The sequence below is a fragment of the Epinephelus fuscoguttatus genome, linkage group LG6 (assembly GCF_011397635.1).
Source record: "Epinephelus fuscoguttatus linkage group LG6, E.fuscoguttatus.final_Chr_v1".
Classification (NCBI taxonomy): Eukaryota; Metazoa; Chordata; class Actinopteri; order Perciformes; family Serranidae; genus Epinephelus; species Epinephelus fuscoguttatus.
Window position 1 is genome coordinate 40,196,631 of NC_064757.1, and position 18,866 is coordinate 40,215,496.

General features: G+C 39.9%; 1 protein-coding gene across 2 annotated transcripts in view; it reads left to right on the forward strand.

Moving 5' to 3' along the window:
- The window catches only part of ypel1 (yippee-like 1), a 48,273-nt gene that overhangs the window by 18,159 nt on the left and 11,248 nt on the right, over positions 1-18,866 (forward strand). The gene's annotated exons all lie outside the window — the stretch shown is intronic.

The window sequence follows — 18,866 nt, forward strand, 5'->3', positions numbered from 1 at the left end:
GGAAAAGTTGGCATACCAAAAAAGAGGTGATGCTATAAAAGTTGATGTAAACTGTACTGAGACCTTAACGTCGCAGTACTTCATCTTCTCTTTCTTCTGCTGCAGACAAAACATTTACATCTTGCTGCCACTCATAATTATAAGCCTTTACTCCATCAGAAAGCCCCGGACATGATAAAAATGGTGGATGTCGGGGGTGTGCTGCTGCTGGATTAGCTGTGAAACCCTGTCAAGAGCTCTTGAATATCTTCACACAAAGTCAGTTGATGGAAATGAGCATTAATTATCTCTTTATGTTGCACATATATCAGAAATTGGCTTAAAAATGTAAAGGAAACATAAGATATGATATCACTGAGTTTAAGGGTTTTTTTGATCCAGTTTCAAGTTTCAGATGATTTGAATTGAGTTTCTGTGGTGTCTGGTGGCTTACGGTGCTTTCACACCTGCCCTGTTTGGTTCTGTTCAATCAAACTCAAGATCGCTTGCCCCTTAAGTGCGGTACGTTTGGGCAGGTGTACACCAAAACAAGTGGTCTCAGTCCAGTTACAAACAAACTGTGGTGCGGTTAGTTTGTGGTGAGAACGTGTTCCGACCTGGATGTGAACCAGCTGCAGTCACATGACACATTGTTTGGGTTAAACATGAGCATGTTACAGCCCTGGAGGATTATTAATGTGCACCTCCTCCTGTACTGCCTTAATATGCACATTCAGCACATCCAATGCATCAAAACATTGTTTTCTAGTTGGAGCCACGCCTCGTTTTCAAACTGTATGGTTTGACTAAAATGAACAATGACAGCAATATAGTCCACGATGAGCAGCGCTAAAATCAACCTGCGTAGTTGTCCCTCCATTGTGACATTAGAAAGTGTCACATTTATCTTGCAAGTGTACTCTTCTTCAACGTTTGCTTTACTTCCTGGATTTTTCCCACATGGAAATTCTGACCAATCAAGAGCAGCTTTCTCACACAAGGCATTTGATCTGGTCCGCTTGTAAATGCTGCCGTGAGAACATGAACCAACTCTAGGCAATTACACAACTTTGTGACAAAATTAGTCCCTGATTCAGACCAAAGGAGACGACTCTAGGTCTGAGGGCACCATTAGTGGGTGGAGCTGGTGTCCCAATGTGCAGGGACAGTGTCCTTGCTGCAGCAGCTGTGCGGTGTCGTCTCCCCTCTCTCCCCCTTTCACACTTGGACTGTCCTATCTAATACAGGCAAAAAGCCAAAAAAATTATCGTATATATGGTATTAGTGCGCTGCGCAGTCTTGCAGCCCCCCATTACCAGTCACCTGGCAATTCACACCAGAAGCACATTTTCTGTGCGCCAGTTAGCCAATCAGCCAATCAAAACACATTGAAAATGCAACAAAAACAACATATAATACAAAAATCCACAATAAAACAACAACTATTCATTCGTTATTGTATAGCCCATGTGTCCCTCATATTGTGCAGCCATAAGCAGGACTTTGATATTTAAAAACATCCCTCTGACACTGGACACAAAATATGTAAGGGATCTTTTATCATCACACACTTGCTATTGAGCTCTTATCAAAAGTCGACACCACCAGTTTGGTCCTTTTAAAAAAAACAACTAATTTTTAACTCCCAGTCGAATTCTCCCCATCATAAACTACTATTGATAGGTTTGTGCCCACCTACACATAAATCCTCCCACATCCTGTCCTCAATAATTATCAGTCCTAGCAGAGACAAAAACAAACACAGAAAAACTAATTTTACAGTCAGGTCACACGGTAGGATGCTGACGATTCAGCCCATTTCCCCAATGTGAAATTGTCCTGTCGGGTCTGGTCATTTATCCACCCACGGAGAGTGACGAATCTGAACCTGAGTGAAATACAAACAGGAATTACATCATCTGGTTTCTTTTGCTGTGAGGCGTAACAGTATCAATTTGTTGCAGGGTTTCTGGGTATTGAAGTCCACATTGTCCAAAAAGTTGCTGACATTTGGAGCCACAAACATGCACAGCTGCCACAGTGCTGCTTTTAATGCCGACTGTAAATCGACAGCTGGTGAGCTGTAAGTAAGCAAAGTTTATAAACTATCAGATGAACTGGAGTTGCAGCGACTGAAGCAATGACCTTTATGTGTTATAATAAGACAGTGACAGTGTGCTCCTCTTGTGTTGCACTCTCACTACGCTCTAAGCTGATTATTCAAATGGCAAAGATGATCAATCTACGCGCTCGCCATCTCCATGTCGAAATCCATTTGCCTCCTGCAGCTCAGAGATTTGGAAGCTCGCAGCTTGTCAGTGCAAGCAGGAAGACGAGCTCGGTAAACAGCTCTACCACCAGACTGTGTTGTTCCTTTCAGCAGGATCAGAGGCCTCAAGATGGTAATTTTGGAGTTGTGAAGTCTGCACAACAAGGATTTCACAGGGTTTTAATTGTTAAAGGCCGTCGTTAATCACGCCGATGAGCCGTTGGCCAAAGAGAGGGACTATTCTCATTTATCTGCGCCTCACTTAACCTGTCCAGAGCCGTGTCAGATATGCGGATTAATTGTCTCACAGCAGAAACTGTGTGACAAGGCAGTGTGAGGTGTTTTATGATGAAACACAGGGAGGTTTTATTGGCCTGTACAGCAAGTTAAATTGTTGCTGCAGCAAATTTTAAATGGATGCGGAAAACAAAAATGAATAAGAGGTTAGAAACCAAGCATCATACAAATATCCTTGAGTTCAAACACAAGAATAATGCAGAGGAAATATGCAAGATACAAGAAAGAAGATACAAATTTAAAGCCTTGAACTGCTAGACAACTGTTTTTCTCCTGTCTGATTCACATCCTCTTGTTTGCAATCAGGAAGTTCATGGGTTTTGAGAGGCGACATAAAAGAAGGAAGAAAACACCACTAATGATAATAATGAAACTGAATATATGTGGCAGAGTTCATACAGAGAATGTGGCTCAAAGTGTTTTGCAGAAAGGAGAATTGGTAACCTAAAGAGCACGCTCACAGCAAAACGAAGACCAGTGTGAAACTCTCTGTAAATTGAAAGTTGAAAAAAAGAGTTGTTGTCAATTTATTGGATTTATAAGAAGAAGAAAGAAGAAAATTGTTGAGGAAAAGTAACAAAAATATGCGTAAATAGAATATATACATAGAAATAAAATGCATTTTTTAAATACAGCACTGATGTGATTAAGCCAGAGATTATTGTCTTGATTCATTATTTGTTTATAAATGTCAAAAAATACTGGAAAATGCACGTTACAGCTTCTTAAAACAAGTATTTTCTGACCAGCGGTTTTCTATCATGTAAAGTCCTGGTAAAGTAAAATTAGAGATTTCTTTCTGAACACATTACACATGTTCACCATTTCTGTGTCCAGGACTTTTTTGGGCCGGCCTGACATCATGGCTTGATGATCTACCACAAATTACACATTTAAACAGCTCCCAAATACAAACAATAGAATGTGCCAGGGCTGACGTCAAAACCCGGAAGTTTAGCATCGTGCTGGTTCCCGGAAGAGAAAGTGAATGTGATTTTTGCACTGCGTTTTGGATTATGTCAGAAAATAAGCTCTGTGGCTAACACAACTTCATGATACTTACAGGTTTTGTTCAGCAAAACATATGAACACCTTTCATACCGCATTTGAAGCTTAAATGCGATTACCAGAAGTAAAAAGCTAACGTTAGGCTTTAATGGACTACATGACTACTCCACAGTCGCATGACTCTTGATGTCACCTCCACTAAGCTTTCAACTGATTTCGGCCACTTTATTTTAAAAACATTGTGTAATGGGAAAATCGGACTGTTTAAGCTAAATAAGAAGCTGTAATGGCGGACTGCCAGCACTCTCGCCTGTTCGGGGGTGATGACGTTTAATGTCCCCAACAGGGTTTGTAGTCATATTGAGCAACTTGTTAGCAACCACCTTTTTTACACGTAAAAGCTTCAGAATTCACAAGCAGGGTATTTACTGACGTGCTTTATGTCGCAGAACAAAACCTGAAACTCGCTTAAGCTTTTGTTAACCACAGACCTTATCTGAGGCATTTTACCAAAATCCCATTCAAAAAACGTATTGACTTTTAGACGAGAGAACCAGAAGTGCTAAAAGCGCTAACGGAGTTCCGGGTTTACTGGCACACTCTATGTCCCCTGGGACCTATATATATAAAAATCAACAGGTGATTTCCTTCTTTTAGTAAAATCCTAAATGATTGAGTTGTTGTTTTTTTCCACCTGGACCTTTATGCTCTGCCATTTCTCCTCTAATCATCACGCTGTAACTTGTGACAGGCTGTTATGATACCACAACTATCACACATTCACATATACCGAGTTACGTAGGTGTACATTACGGTTATGACAAAATCACTTGATGACACCGACTCCTATGTGCGCATGGCGAGAGAGGAGAGGGAGAGACGCTGTGCTGCTGCCAGAGGAGCCGCTGAATGAGTTCCCTCTGAGCAGTACGTCATTAAAAGAGTCTGAGAAGTCCGGGGCTGTTCATAAAACATTCACAGTTTATTCCACACTACTGAAGCTGCTCCTCTTTTTGGAACCACCGTGGGGTCGGTAATCATTTTGCTTTCAGCCATGTTTGTTGTTGCCGTAGGTAACAGTATGACGTCAACATGTCAACAAGTCAAAATATCACGGTATGATTATTTTCATATGATACTAAAAATTATGCCGGTATTATCGTGAACAAGATGATATGGCACACCCCTAGTGTTTATTGTTTAGAAATGCTCATTACCTCTTAGCTAATGTTAGAACTCAGTTTAGCAGCAATCCAAGGAAAAAAATTGACAATGATCACACAAGTTTTTGTGATTATATCAATATCATAATGTGGGATGGTGTTCTCCCACTGACAGAAGGGAAAGACACTTCCTGCTTTTTGTTTATAAGACATTGCTAGGCAAGTTACCCTTCTCAAATCCATCTCTCATCACACACACTCACAGGAATTTTTATCCCTCGAAACTCTTCAGATCAGTTCTGAGCTCTGTAAATTAGCTTTTAGTTTTTCCACACCAAATAAATGGAGTTACAAGAGGTATCGAAATTAGACGAGTACGTGTCCTTGGATCATTTTAAGTGGATGTTAGATGATGTGGTTTTTATACAGTGTTCCTGCTTTATTGTTATTTATTTATTGTTTTTATTTTCTACATTTTACTGATTTTATTGCTGTTGCTGTTATATATTCTTCATTCGTGGCAGATTTGTTTATTTATTTGTTTTTTTATGTTAAATCTTTTGTCATTTGATAGTCTTTATCGCTGTTTATCATTCTTGACAAATGTTGCTGCCAGTTATTTATTTTTATGGATATTTTTCATCATTTTATTGCGGTTGTTATCATATACTATGTATCCGTCTAGCCTGTATGAATATAAATTCAGGGCACTAATGTGAAAGAGTTTAATGCTCAGTCGATTTTCCTTGAATAAACAATGCTTGATGATGAATTTATTTATCAATGGCTGCTAGTTTATTGAAGCTACAACATACTTTCAGTACCAGTCTTCATAGAAACACACTATTAAACGTCTGAATGACTGAACAGTGAATTGTTGGGCTGTATCACTGCAGGTTAGCACGTGTTTGAAGTTCAACACTTTCTTGTGGTTCCATGTGGCATGGAATGAATAGAGGAGCATGTAGTGGAGATGAATAGAGGGAAATGCTTTTACAGATTATTGGCTGCGATGCAGCGCAGTGATACGCCTGTGCCAAAACACCAACTACAGGTCAGCTGTTAAAAGTGTCTGCTTGTACATGAGGTTTTTCTGGATGGTTTCAGAGTCAGCTGGGGGCTCAATGCTGGGGAATGATTGCTGTAGTGATGACCTGTGGTCTTAGATGCTTCAGATAACTGGTTCAAGGGCAGAAAAATCACATGGGGGAGGGTTGCGTAGATGTAACAGGGTCAATTATATAGCAGTAATATGTGTAACAAAGTCAAATGTACATTTGTAATATTAAATATATATATAATATAAAGGGGTGTCTACCGCCTTTGTCCTTTTACCGTTGTACACTATGGGAGAGGTTAGTGTCATTGCTCTCGTAGTAATTTCTGTGTTTTACGTGTCACCTAATTTGTGTAGGGGCTCGATTTTATGTGGTCGTAATTGATGGAAGATTTTGTTTTTACCTCTTGCCGTCAGGTATTTTGTCTGTGTTTTATTGTACTGAATTGAATGTAACATGGCCGCCCTTTTGCTGCTGCACTCCATGGGAGAGGGGCTTGAGTTCATATGGTTGTAACTGATAGAGGATTTTGGTTTTACCTCTTGATGTCAGGAATTAACAGAGATGGAAGAAGCTGTAAGTTTGGGGCCATTCAACTGTTGTTCAGTTTACTCAAATAAGTCCAAAACCCAGCTTTTCTTCCCCACTTTATTTTCTTTTAGAATTATTCTTCAGCTGCACATTTGTCTTCCTCAGTGTGACTTATTATGAGCTCTGACTGTTGCTTTCTAAGTGACAGATAATAAGATCAGAGCGAGATATTTATGATGTGAGGCGTCGGTGCTTCTGAGGTCACTATGGGAGAGGCTGAAGATGTTTAAAGGGTGTTTGTGTTTGTTTCTGTCAGTGTCACGCCACATTTTCCTTCGGAGCTGACACTGAAGCGGGAATGCTGGAGAACCAGTAGCACCAGTGAGCTTTATGCACTGGGAAATGCACTTAAATTAGATTTATAGCTGCACAGAAGTTGCAGCTAAGGGAGTTCCCCACAGTTTTGACATTGTCATTGCATTAGAAGCTAATTTGTGGTTTCTGTTTATATAAGTTTAAACTCCTCTTGTGTTGTGGTTCACTTTTAAGACACTGCTATTTAAATATTTTCTTTGTCCTCTGCTGTATGTCTAGACACTAAAACTTCAGTATGATTTAAAGCCATACTTTCCAACATATGGTCATGTTTATTAGCATGAAGCTAAGCTTGGGTTGTTACAGTTAGGGAGAGGTGGAGGATGTGATATTTGCATTCAGACAACACTAAGATGTCAGTCAACAGTTCAGCAATCTCCATAATCCTGTTAGAAGATAATTAACTTTAAAGTAGTTTTAAAAACCCAACATGAACACCTCCTTTGCTACAACCTTTTACGTCAGATAAACTCTTGCAACAAGTGATTGGGTTAAAAGTAATGTTGTAATCACTTGGTGTTTGTCTTTAAGAGTCGTTCAGACTGCCAATGTAAGGAGGGAAAAAAAAGAAATATATAAACCTTCAGGAGGAGGGTGTTATATCACACACCAAAGGCCATGTGTTTGATGAGGAAACAGTTGCATCATCTAGCCACTAAATTGATCATGAGATGCATCATCAAGACGTGTTAGGGGACAAACTTCTCCATGCTGTGCTAGCAGTGTAGCATCCAAATCCAGCCTTCACTGTGCTCCACTATTATGTAACTCCACAGCCAGTCTGTAAACCGCTGCTGTAGTGAAACCATCTCTGCGTGTTTGTACCTCAGATTTCCCTGTTTGTAATCTGCTCTGTTGGCAAATGTCTCACCTCAGTGCAATGTTGGCTTTCCGGCTTGTGTCTCATTGTGCTTTGGCTGTGCAGACTTTTGCAGAAAGCTTGAGTCCACCAGACAAACAAACTAGGAGAATTTGTTTCTCAGATATTTTAAAGGAACAGGTACTGCACAGGTTTGGAAATATGCTCTTAAAGCTATGTAGTCGGTTGGACATGTTAATTAAACCCACTTGTGCTGCATGAGGTCACTGCTAAGGACAAACTTTTCCCTGAAATCGTTGGATTGTAAGCAAGAAGATTGGTAATTACATTAAATGCAAACCCTATCTGTATGCTTGGGTTACAGTTTCTCAGCAGTCCATTCACCAGAGGAAAATGTTGGCATTGTACGTTCCTGCAAGCCATGATATTATTACATTTGCACATTTCATACATGTCATATCAGCGTTTCTAAAGTGACAGTATAAGCTGACTTTGCCATCAGGAAGTGGAGTGCACGGTGGATGGTGTGTCTCCTGGGCAAGATGCCTGCCAAGCAGCAGACCACTGTTCAGGACCAACAAACAAAAAAACCAATCATGCGTGTCATTGCTGTGTTTCCAGCTGCTTTTTGGGTGTTTTTTTTAGCGGCCTGTTGCTGTGTTTCCATCAGGGGCAGTGGCACAGAAAGCAGGTGTCTTTTCAGAGACATTGCCACCTTTCCAGCAGGGATCGTGTCCCCAAAGCTGGGTATTTTAAGCCAAAACATGATCTTTTTCTAACCATAACCAAGTGGTTTTTATGCCTAAACATAACCTCACATTAACCACAGCATTGTTGAAATGTAAAGTTTAAACATCAGTGGTTTCCAAACTTTTTGTGTCCAAGGCACACCAAAGGGCAAGTTGAAATCTCAAGGCACACCTGCATTTAAATCTGTGCACAATAGCTTCTATTTGATATCACTCTTATCACGACATAAGACAATAAAAACTGACAGATTTTTTTCCCCATTTCTTTTGGTGGAAGGTCATCTTCGCTGGTGTTTGGTGTCATTTCCTCCGTACAATAAAGCGATCCATTGTACGTCTCACAGCTCTCTCCTTTAAAATGCTATTACCCCTCACACTGGCTGTCAATCAGGGCTTTGGATGTGTCACACATTTATATTTCCCACACGCAAACAGCGACATAATATTTTTTAGGTAGAGTTTGCGCACAACATACTGATACAGTCAATTAAAAATTCATTCAAAACATTTTGTGTAGGTCCAGTTGAATATTGCAATAATAATGTGTGGTTGGCATCACAGCACACCATTTGAGAAACACTGCGCTACATGATAATGTACAAATGTTACGCATCTGCAGTTATATAATATATATATAATGCTAACATTTTTTTATTTTTTTTTTGGCGACTGGGTCTCAGTAGTGTTAGCCTATGGGCAAAAGTGGATAAAAATCTGTCTTTATTTATATTAATTGTGTATTCTTAAGAAAAGTCTTGCCAGAATTACCAATTCAAATGAGTTGCAGTGAAGTTACTGTCAAAACTTTCTACCTTATATTACATTAAATTACATAAAATCAAAAGCAGGAACAAGATTGTCGTCCATTGTCAATGGATGGAAAAATTTTTTGTTTGTTTTAATTAATCATTAGATTCACTGATAATGAAAATAACCGGTCAGTGACATAAAAGCTGCTCACCATTAAAAACTCAGAGACCACTGCAGTGAAGTGTCAACTAGGTTGTGTTTCCTCGTTCATTGGGCCAATGCCATTCAGTGACTCTTGACAAATGACCTAATTAGTCGAAACAATCCACTTAAATAATAAGTGGATTTAATTAAGGGATCTTCCTTGGACAGTCTGTCTTCTCTGCCGGAGGTTTCACGGGGTAAACATGTTGCTTTGATGCTGGTGTAGTTGACAAAGTTAAATCGACAAATATTACTCAGTACTTTGAGATAGTACTTTTTAAACCTCTTAAAGAACAGGTAAATGACATCATCTCTGTGTGCACTTTATATTGTTTTAATGCAACTACACATTAACTGCTCAGTTGAAGTTCCCAATGTGAAAATACATAGAAACATATAACACTAACGACAATAAAGATGATACAGGAAGCAATGTGGAAATCCAAATAAAGTCAGTACAGGTTAGAAGCAGTAAAAATGGAATGAATTATGTCCAAACACCAGGCAAACCTGTTTTGCAGTGCAGAACCTTTAAATACACACTGTAAGCAAACTCCATTTACGACATAAAGCTTATGTGAGAGTCCACATTCAAACCCACAGGACAAATCAATATTATTTCAATTTTAAATATGTTGCGATATAGTATTGTGATAAAATATATTCCTTTTTTTTCAAGGGAAACTTGGTCAACATCTGTTTCATCAAGTTTTCAGTCTGTTCTTCTCACTTCAGTCATTTTTTGGCAGCAGCAAAATGTATCTAGTGGACTGAAAAAGCAATTTATTATATTATTCTAGTAGACTACCTTAAGTTTAATTTGTATTTGTAAAAGAAATAATACTGTGTCAGCCCTGTGATAGTCGGGCGACCTGTCCAGGGTTTAACACGACTCTCGCCCAATGTCAGCTGGGGTAGGCTCCAGCCCCCCGCTGCTATTATTCATTTGTTTAAAGTTTAATTTGACGTAAAATGTATAATAGTGGAACACAATCAACTGCATTCAACGTCAATTTGATCAGGACTTCTCATCACTACTGATAATTTTTTGGATTATTCAAGTAAATCTTCAGTCTTAAGAGTGTCAAAAATAGCAAAACAAGCTCCCATGAATTAATATGACATCTTCAAAATTAAGGTTTTCTCCGAGCAACAGTACAGAACCCAGAGATACTAAATTAATTATAATATAAAATAGAGAAAAGCAGCAAATACTTATATTTAAAGGCACACTATTCAGGATTTTCCCTTTTCCTTGTGTAGACTCATACAAAAATAATCTCCGTCATCACTAATGACCCCTGTAGGAGTGTGGTGGTGTATTCATCTGCAGAGACTCTGCCCTTTGTCCGTATTTTCTTATTTTCATCTTATTTAGCAGTGTTTTGGACATACTTAGGCACAGTGCTCAGGTTAGGTCGGGTCTTTGTAAGAAGGTAGCAACCAGGAAGCTACGAAAATGGCGGACACAGTGCAAATATAAGCAAATATAGCAAGGAGAAACGCTGAGTGGACAAAGCTGCGGTTAGCTTTCACTTTCATTGGTGATAAACAGTAACTGTTCCTGCGTAGTGTACCCTCAAGAAGCTGTGACTAAAGAATAAAATTGTTAATACAGTCTCTGTTTGAGCTAATTTTAAACATATTTTCCACATGAAAATATAGATTAATATCTGAAAATTGTTCTAATTAATATCTTGATATTGATTTTGAGCACACTGCCCACAGATCTATTAATAAGGTCTCTATTCTCTGCCACACCACGTTAGCATTTGTGTGTTCAGTAGTCCAAGGCAGCATCACCAGTCCTCAGCATCAACCATTCTAAGCCGATTATGTTACTTAGGAGAAGATGACACCGTAGTCTGGTGTTTTCCACTACATGCTGCCAAGGGCCACACGCCCTGTCCGTGTTTGATTTTCATCTCATGTGAAATTTGCAAAGTGAAGCTCCAGCTCAACGTTTATTATTAACTTTTTATTTTTTTTATTTATTTTTTTTACTCGGCTCAGAGTAAGAAAAAGAAGAAACGAGTTACTGAGCCGTGCAACAAAGGGAGGTGTTGGAGGAGCTCTGCAGGTTCTGGCAGATTTCTCCCCACAGTTGCAGTTTGAGTACTGGAAATCTCCTGAGCCAGGTATAAAAAACTGTTTCCCCTCCCCGAGCTTATGCGCTGAGTCTTCGAGGCATGCCAGCCGGCGAGCAAAGATGCAGATGGAGCAGCCCGAAAGAGAGGATTAACCTGAGCATACGGGCCAGAAGGAAGTATGGCAGGCACAGTGTCCCTCCACCCTCCTCCCCTCCTGCCCTCAACCACTTCACTAAATATGGGAAGCTCCTGACTACCAGTTTACTGATGGAGATCTAACTGGGTAAAGTTTTGTTTTTGCATTAAAACTCCCTGAAAAACATTAAATTAATAATAGATGTTATTGAAGCTGCTGCAATGTTGGATTAACCTGACCATTAGTTCCCTTATTAATCAATTAGCTGTTACGTCTATAAAATGTCAAATGTTTTTATTCATCGAACTAACAGTTAAAAGCACAAAGTTTCCATTTATACTGACATAAAACAGAAAATATCAGCAAATGCTCACACTAGAGATGCTGAAACAACCAACTGTTTTGGCATTTTTGCATGAAAAATAACTAGTAATTAATCATAATTTACCGTTGAACGACTGTTCGATTAACTCATCCTTCCAGCTGCACACAACCTTGACCTCGTCTAAATCTGGCTACGTTCACACTGCAGCTAAAAAGTCTTGATGTTCTGTTCTTTTTCCCTATTTATAATCAGCAAAAAGCAGCATAAAACGAAAAAACGAGGGCACATTTGCAACGTTTATAGTAATGATAACAGTGGGGGATTTACCACTCAAAATTCATGGGAATTTTTGCAACAATGGGTCCTCAATTTCATGCTTAAATAAACAAAATCAGGCTTCATGTATCTAGCCAAAAAATATAAATGTACAGAATTTTTTCCAGCTGAAATGGGCAGATGTTATCAGCTGTAGCTACCTGGCGTTGCATCTCCAGTTTAAAATTGAGAATCCTATAAGAGAGAAAAGGGTTTGAAGAAAAGGATGAACTGGTTGTCTCAGGTAAAGAGTTGCTAACGAGTGTAAAGTTCCCCAATCCAAATAAAGAACAGGACAGAGCTGCTAATGGCATCTCTGCTCCCACACAGTGAATGTTCCAGCTCTGGGATTTTTGAATACTGTAGATAGCACATATTATCAGGGTTCCCACAGCTCAGGGGCGTTAATTTAGGCAGTGCAGGCAGTGAGGTTGTACTGGGGCCCGTGGGGTAGAGGGGCCAATAAAGACAGTGGGCCCTCCAACAGTGCGTTCGGTGGAGAATGGGCCCTTATGAGTGATTGCCACCTTCATAATAATAGCATGCACCAGGGCCTATCGTAACTTCCTTACGCCACTGCTACAGCTCAAGGCAAGGTAGATTTAAGACTTAACAAGACTTTTTTAACGCCACTTGGAATTAAATCAAGACCGATTTTACAAAATCCAGAATTTAAAATAAATGAACCAACATTAATTATTGAGGGTTAGGGAAAGTTTTGCGCAAATGTTTATTGTAACATAAAATATAGCTTTTTGTCTTGTGGCAGAGACGTGAGTGGAGCAAAACTGAGGAAACACTTGGCGTTTGTTGATGGGTTTTTTTTATTTCTCACTCTGCATGTGGGACTCCATCCTGCTGAGTCTGAAAATCTTTTTATACCCCGAGCCTTATGAGCATTGCCTTGTACTGGTTTCAGCCATGTTGCGAAATCTTGGTTGAATTGGCGATTTTTGTTGGATTCACACTTCCCCATGTCTTCCAGGGCCCAGTGATAGCAAGCAGACGGTTTATTCTCTGCTGAGAATCCCAGTTGGAAATTAAATATGAGTGTCTAGGTTCAGCTATCATGACCTGCATGACCTTAATGAAAGAGGCATTTGTTAAGTTGTTAAAAAAAATAGACGTTACAATTACTTTGAGAATTTATGATGTAATGTCAGAGAAAAGACTCATAAAATCCCACTTCGTAGCATTGTTAAGACTTTTGAACAATATATTTAGGACATTGTAATACTAATTAAGTCCTTATTCTTATATTAATGAATTCAGTGCCTTTTAAGACTTTTTAAGAATCCGTGTGAACCCTGATTATGCTCCTTAAGCCTTGGCAATAATACTAGATCTCTACTGTAAGCTAGTTAGCCTGGCATGCTAGCTTTAGAGCAGTCGAACCCACAGATAATAATTGATTCCTTGAGTATCAGTCTTATTACAGCTCCACTCACACTGTCCCATTACAGTTCCTGATTGTACAATAACTAGTGAATGGTCAACTGGATGAGACTCCGTTAACATGAGGGGCATCACGTAAAACACCATCACCAGCTTGACTTCATTTCAGTCAACATCTTCTCCCAAAACATGCTGAAAACAAGAAGTGCAGCCACAAAATCAGATCCGACATCTGTTGTCATTGTCATCCTGAGCACGCCGAATCTCTTCACCATCGGCGTCAGTTCATATTTTTATCAGATAATATGGGTTACATCCTACAGCAGATAGGAGCACCATCCTGAAATCAGATAGCAGTGTGAGCGGCACTTGGAGAGCAGAGGCCTGCAGTGTGAACGTGGTCCTGGAGCGGGACAATGCAGCCTGAATACTGAGGAGGAAGAGGAGGAGGAGGCTGAGTGTTTTATTCAGCACCTTGGCTTCGTCCCACCCATCAGGCTGATGGAAGCCCCTGTAATGGATTGATCACACTTTTCTTTTCTCGCCATTAACAGACGCACTTCCTTTTGGGGTTTTTTCTCATTCTTCTTCCAGCTGGAAGTTTGCCAAGACTCTGATGGTTTACATGTGACTGACGTAACCGTGGCAGCCAATTTGTTACTGCCGCCCCGCCACTCTCTCTTTTAATATCATAATTAAACCAAGCGTATTCAAGGTCAGCAAGGTTTTATTAAACTATATCGTAGCTACACTAGCTGAGGGCCTCCAGTTGGTCCATCACTTTAGTCCAGAGTGAAATGCCTCAGTAAGTAGCCGATATGGGGGATTGAAATGTGCTCAGGTTATTTCTGATCCAGACCTTCAGGAGGTTTTTACCATGAGCATAATTATCAGTAAAGGTCTGCTTGTCTCGTGATTTAAACCATAAAAGCACTGAATAAAGAAGTTTCACGGTACAAATCAGTGTCTTTACGACACTATTTGGCGTGTAGGAGATGGCCTGCTAGCCTAGCACCTGCTAATCTTGGCTCCCCTCTTTTCTGTGCTAACTTAAAATCTAGATGTTTGGGTAGATTTACAAAGAGACAAATTATCTGCAGAGGTCTCTTCCTCTCCAAAACAAATGGAACCGGTGATTTAAGTAAGGGATAATGTATAATGAGCCGGTGAATACTGGGAAAATAACTCCCGACAGGGGAATAGAATAGTTTCATTCCCCTGAAGGGAGTTATTTTCCCAGTATTCACCGGCTCATTATACATTATCCCGCTTATTACACGGCTAATTATCAGTTAAATAAATAATGTTGTCTGCCTCTGCGAAGTGCATTAAAACTGACCGGATTCGACAACTTTTGGTGAAAGTTTTGTACTCACCCAGGCTTAGTGGACTGAACCGAGGCATAAAACTCGCGTAAAATGTCAGTAAGCATGACTGCCGAGTGTGTATTCAAATCCGTCTTCTTTTGTTTTTGGCAGAGAAAGTCCGTAGGTATTCTTTTTCTTCAGCGGCATCCGTTAAAATCAGCCACTTCTGTTTGTTTTTTCCCTCGGAAGTTGTTTGACAGCTGCAGTGTTGCAGGGCAGCATCCCTAGCAACGCTGGGCTACATAGCAACTGTGTGTAATGACCGTTGTTACTAGCAGCGGTCATTACACAGTAATATCAGACCACAGAATGCCGCTACTGACCAATCAGAATACAGCATTTAATAGAGCTGTGTAATAAACTGGTATAAATACTAAATAAAGCAGTGTCACATTAAAAAAATCTGTTTTTCTGACACTCGTAAGGGACAGCTAACTACGGTGGCTGACAGGAAAACTCAAATGGGCCTATCTAGAGCCAGTATTTGGATTGTTTGCTCCATGCTACTGTAGAAATATGGTGCTGCAACATGGCGGACTCCATGGACAATGAATCTGCTCCGTAACGAAAACACAGTGATTCATATTTTTAGGAAATTATATACTAAAGGAAACACATGTTTTATTCCATTTCTGCCGATATATCCCCCTAAATCCTACACAGTGGACCTTTTAAATGTTCAAACTTATGCAGAACACAGTGTAGGATTGTAAATATCAGACATTTAATCCTTTAAAAGTCTCTCCTTAAATTGAATTTAAATATAGCTTTTTGGTTTTGGGCATTTAAGTTGGAGTTGAACCCTCACCTACCACAGGCGAGCATCTGTTGAGACAGATGGTAAAAGTCGACCTCAGCAGGTTTGTTAATAGCTTCAAGTTAATCTTTATTTCACAAGGGCCAAAATGCCCCCACCCGTCCTCTGCTTTTTTTGTGAAATTTGGCGAAATCAGATGCAGTTTGTCTGCGAGACAGTCACAGAACTCGCTGCTGAAGCATGTTTGCCTCTCGGGGTTGGATTTGTATTTTGTGTGTTTGGCTGAAGGAGCGGATTTCTCTGTGCGAGGTATTGTTCCCTTCAGTCCCGTGTGGTCAAGAGGATTCAGGGATTTTGAGATTTGCTTTGTAGAATTCATTTCTTGGGAACAAGCATTTTAAAACAAATGCAATTGCAGCAGCTTAAGGAAAACGAGCTCAGTAACCACACTCCCCGTTTGCTCATGTTTTATTAAGCAGCAAAAGAAAGGGAAAAAAAAAACCTGTGGGAGTACTTCCAGCCTGCGTCTGACTCTCTCTGCTCTTACATTTTGGAAACAATCCTTGCAGGATCCTGTTGGGCCGTCTAATAGGATTGTTGGGAGTCTGGAGGGGGTTAGTGCAGCCCCCAAATGCTGTCTGGCTGTTGTCTGCATTCAAAAAACATGATCCTGTCTTTTTTTTACTGATCTTGAAGGATTTTGCTGTTAGATTCGTAACAGACTATGTGACAAGCATCCTCATGCCTCCTTATGTGTTTTTATAGCCCAGTGATCTACAGTACAGCGAAGCTTGCTGCAGCAGCTCGGGTAGGGAGACAAAAACGCTGCCAAAGTAAAAATAGACTGTGGGAAACAGATAAGGGCAGCGAGAGACTGAGCCGTCCCTTTTTGCCAGTGGTTAAGTTGATGACTGAGCCACAGTGAAGCTCAGATATGACACCCAGCGCTTGTCACATGGAGTAACCCCCTCCTTCCCCTCCCTGGACTATAAACACTGTGGAGAGGACTTGTTGTTGACTCCACGGGGACCGACCTAGTTCCCTCTCGCAGCTAAAGGTCACATGTCTTGTGGCTCTGGACTGTCCGTGTGTGCAGACTTCACTTCAAACACAAACAATGAGCTGGGAGGATGTAACAGTGAGACATCAACACCTACAGCGACCAGACGAGGGGAGCAGAGAAAATAATAATAATCCTCTTTTTTTTTTACTTGTTCTTGAATGAGTTCCAAGCCAAACCTATTATCTCGAATAAAACTTTTACAGTTTTGACAAATGCTTCCAACAAATCGTCCCCTGAGCCTCAGTGGTGGTAGTAATGGTGGTGGCTGTGGTCAGCGGAGGGGAAGGAGGCAGCTGGTGCTCCTATTAGGCGGTATTAGCTCAGCACCCTCAACCGCAGCCACAAACTTATCTGCCGCACTCATTTGCAATGGAAAAAGCAAAGCCGATTGGGGCCTGTCTGCTGGCCGAGGATGAAGGGGCCGGAGGAGAGAAGCCTGGCAGGCTCTGTCGTCACCCACTGTGACGGCTTTACTGCTCTGTTTACATTAATATACAGTAACGTCATGTGTGGACTCAGCAGCAGGCGGGCAGCAGGATAATTATAGAGACAGATTTTATTTAACCTCCTGCATTCATCACAACAATGTGATTGATTTTGTGTTATTTATAGTTTCACCTGTCTGATTGTACTTTTATCTTATATTTAAAGTACTTTTGTCAACAGTTGGTTCATGATAAATTGACCATTAATTCTTCAGGTTTCGACTAGCAAAGGTTGAGTCCATGATCTTTATTTTTTTACTAGAATGAAATGCGGTACTTTCATAGAGTGCTCCATTTTCATAGAAATCCAGGGATTTTCATAGTATTTCAACAAGTTGTTTTTAGAGACATTTTTTCAAGTCCAAACCGAGGAAATCTTTCAAACTTTTAAATGAGCCACACAGTCCTGTCTGTCTTTGTTAACAGCAAACTATTTACATTATGTTTTGTGTTGGCAGCTTACTGGGGACAGGGGAGAGGGGTGGTGGAGCGGTTACCTCTGCCGATTAATAATAATAATAATAATAATACATTTTATTTATAATGCCCTTTTCATCAAAAGATCTCAAAGTGCTACAAGTTAAAACTACAAGTTATGTCAGATGTGGGCCTTCAGGGCTAGAGCCAGGTGTAACAGGCAGCACTGTATTTTCTTGACAAACAAATTCAATTAATAGTTTTCTTAATTTTGAATTACCTTGTTCTAAGGTTGGTTTGTCGCTTGAAGGGAGTTCAGGGCGTGATTTCACACATCCACCCTACCAGCATTCAGTGAAGAAGAATATCAGAGTCAGAGCCAATTAGAGGCAGACTAGGGCGGGTCTGGGAAGAAAACAATGCTACATACAGTGACAGACCTGTTAAGTCAGGTTCACTGTTGCAACCAATAAAAATATTTACTCATACACGATTTTCGCTTGCATGTGCAACCAAAAATAGTTGCACTTGGCCCTGAGAGAAGACAATAAGCAAACAAGGATGTACACAAGTCAGGTTTATACATATATATATATATTTATTTTATATTTTTTATTTAAAAATAAATTAATACATTTTGATTTTTTTTATTTATTAAAAGATAAATAATCCATGACTTTTTATTATTATTATAATTATTGTTATGATTTTTTTTTTTTTTTTTTTTTTAAACCTAACCATCAGCTCCCTTAGTGGGGACATTTTTCTTTTGTTTTTTCTTTCCTTTTCTTCTCATTATTAATACCAATTTTTCATCATTTTCTTTTCTTTTTTTCACCTTTTTACATTTAGAGGTGGAGCTCAGTGTCTGCAGGTGGTGATTACATACAGCACAACCAATACACACAATGCAGGAACAAACATTCAATTCGTGCAATAGAAATTTCATTTTGGTATAACAATATTCCAAACTAGCTCAACTGCAACAAGTACAAGTTTTCCCCTGCACGCAGGAAAAGTGTCATTTTTGAGTTTGTCTGGCTGGAGTTGACGAGATTTTGGTGTGCAGGATGACTTTTCAGCAAAATGCGATTACCCATAACACCTTTCTCTGTGTAGATCTGCAGAGACATGCATCTTAATTCCCGCCTCATTTGGAAGGAAATGCATTAAACGTGTTTGTTACACCTCAAGGACACACACACACACACACGCTGCATTTTCGTGAGAAACACTGAATGTAAACAGAACAATATTTGTTTAGAAGAAAACGCCACAGGGCACCTTTAACATAACTTGTTCCTCCCTCCGTG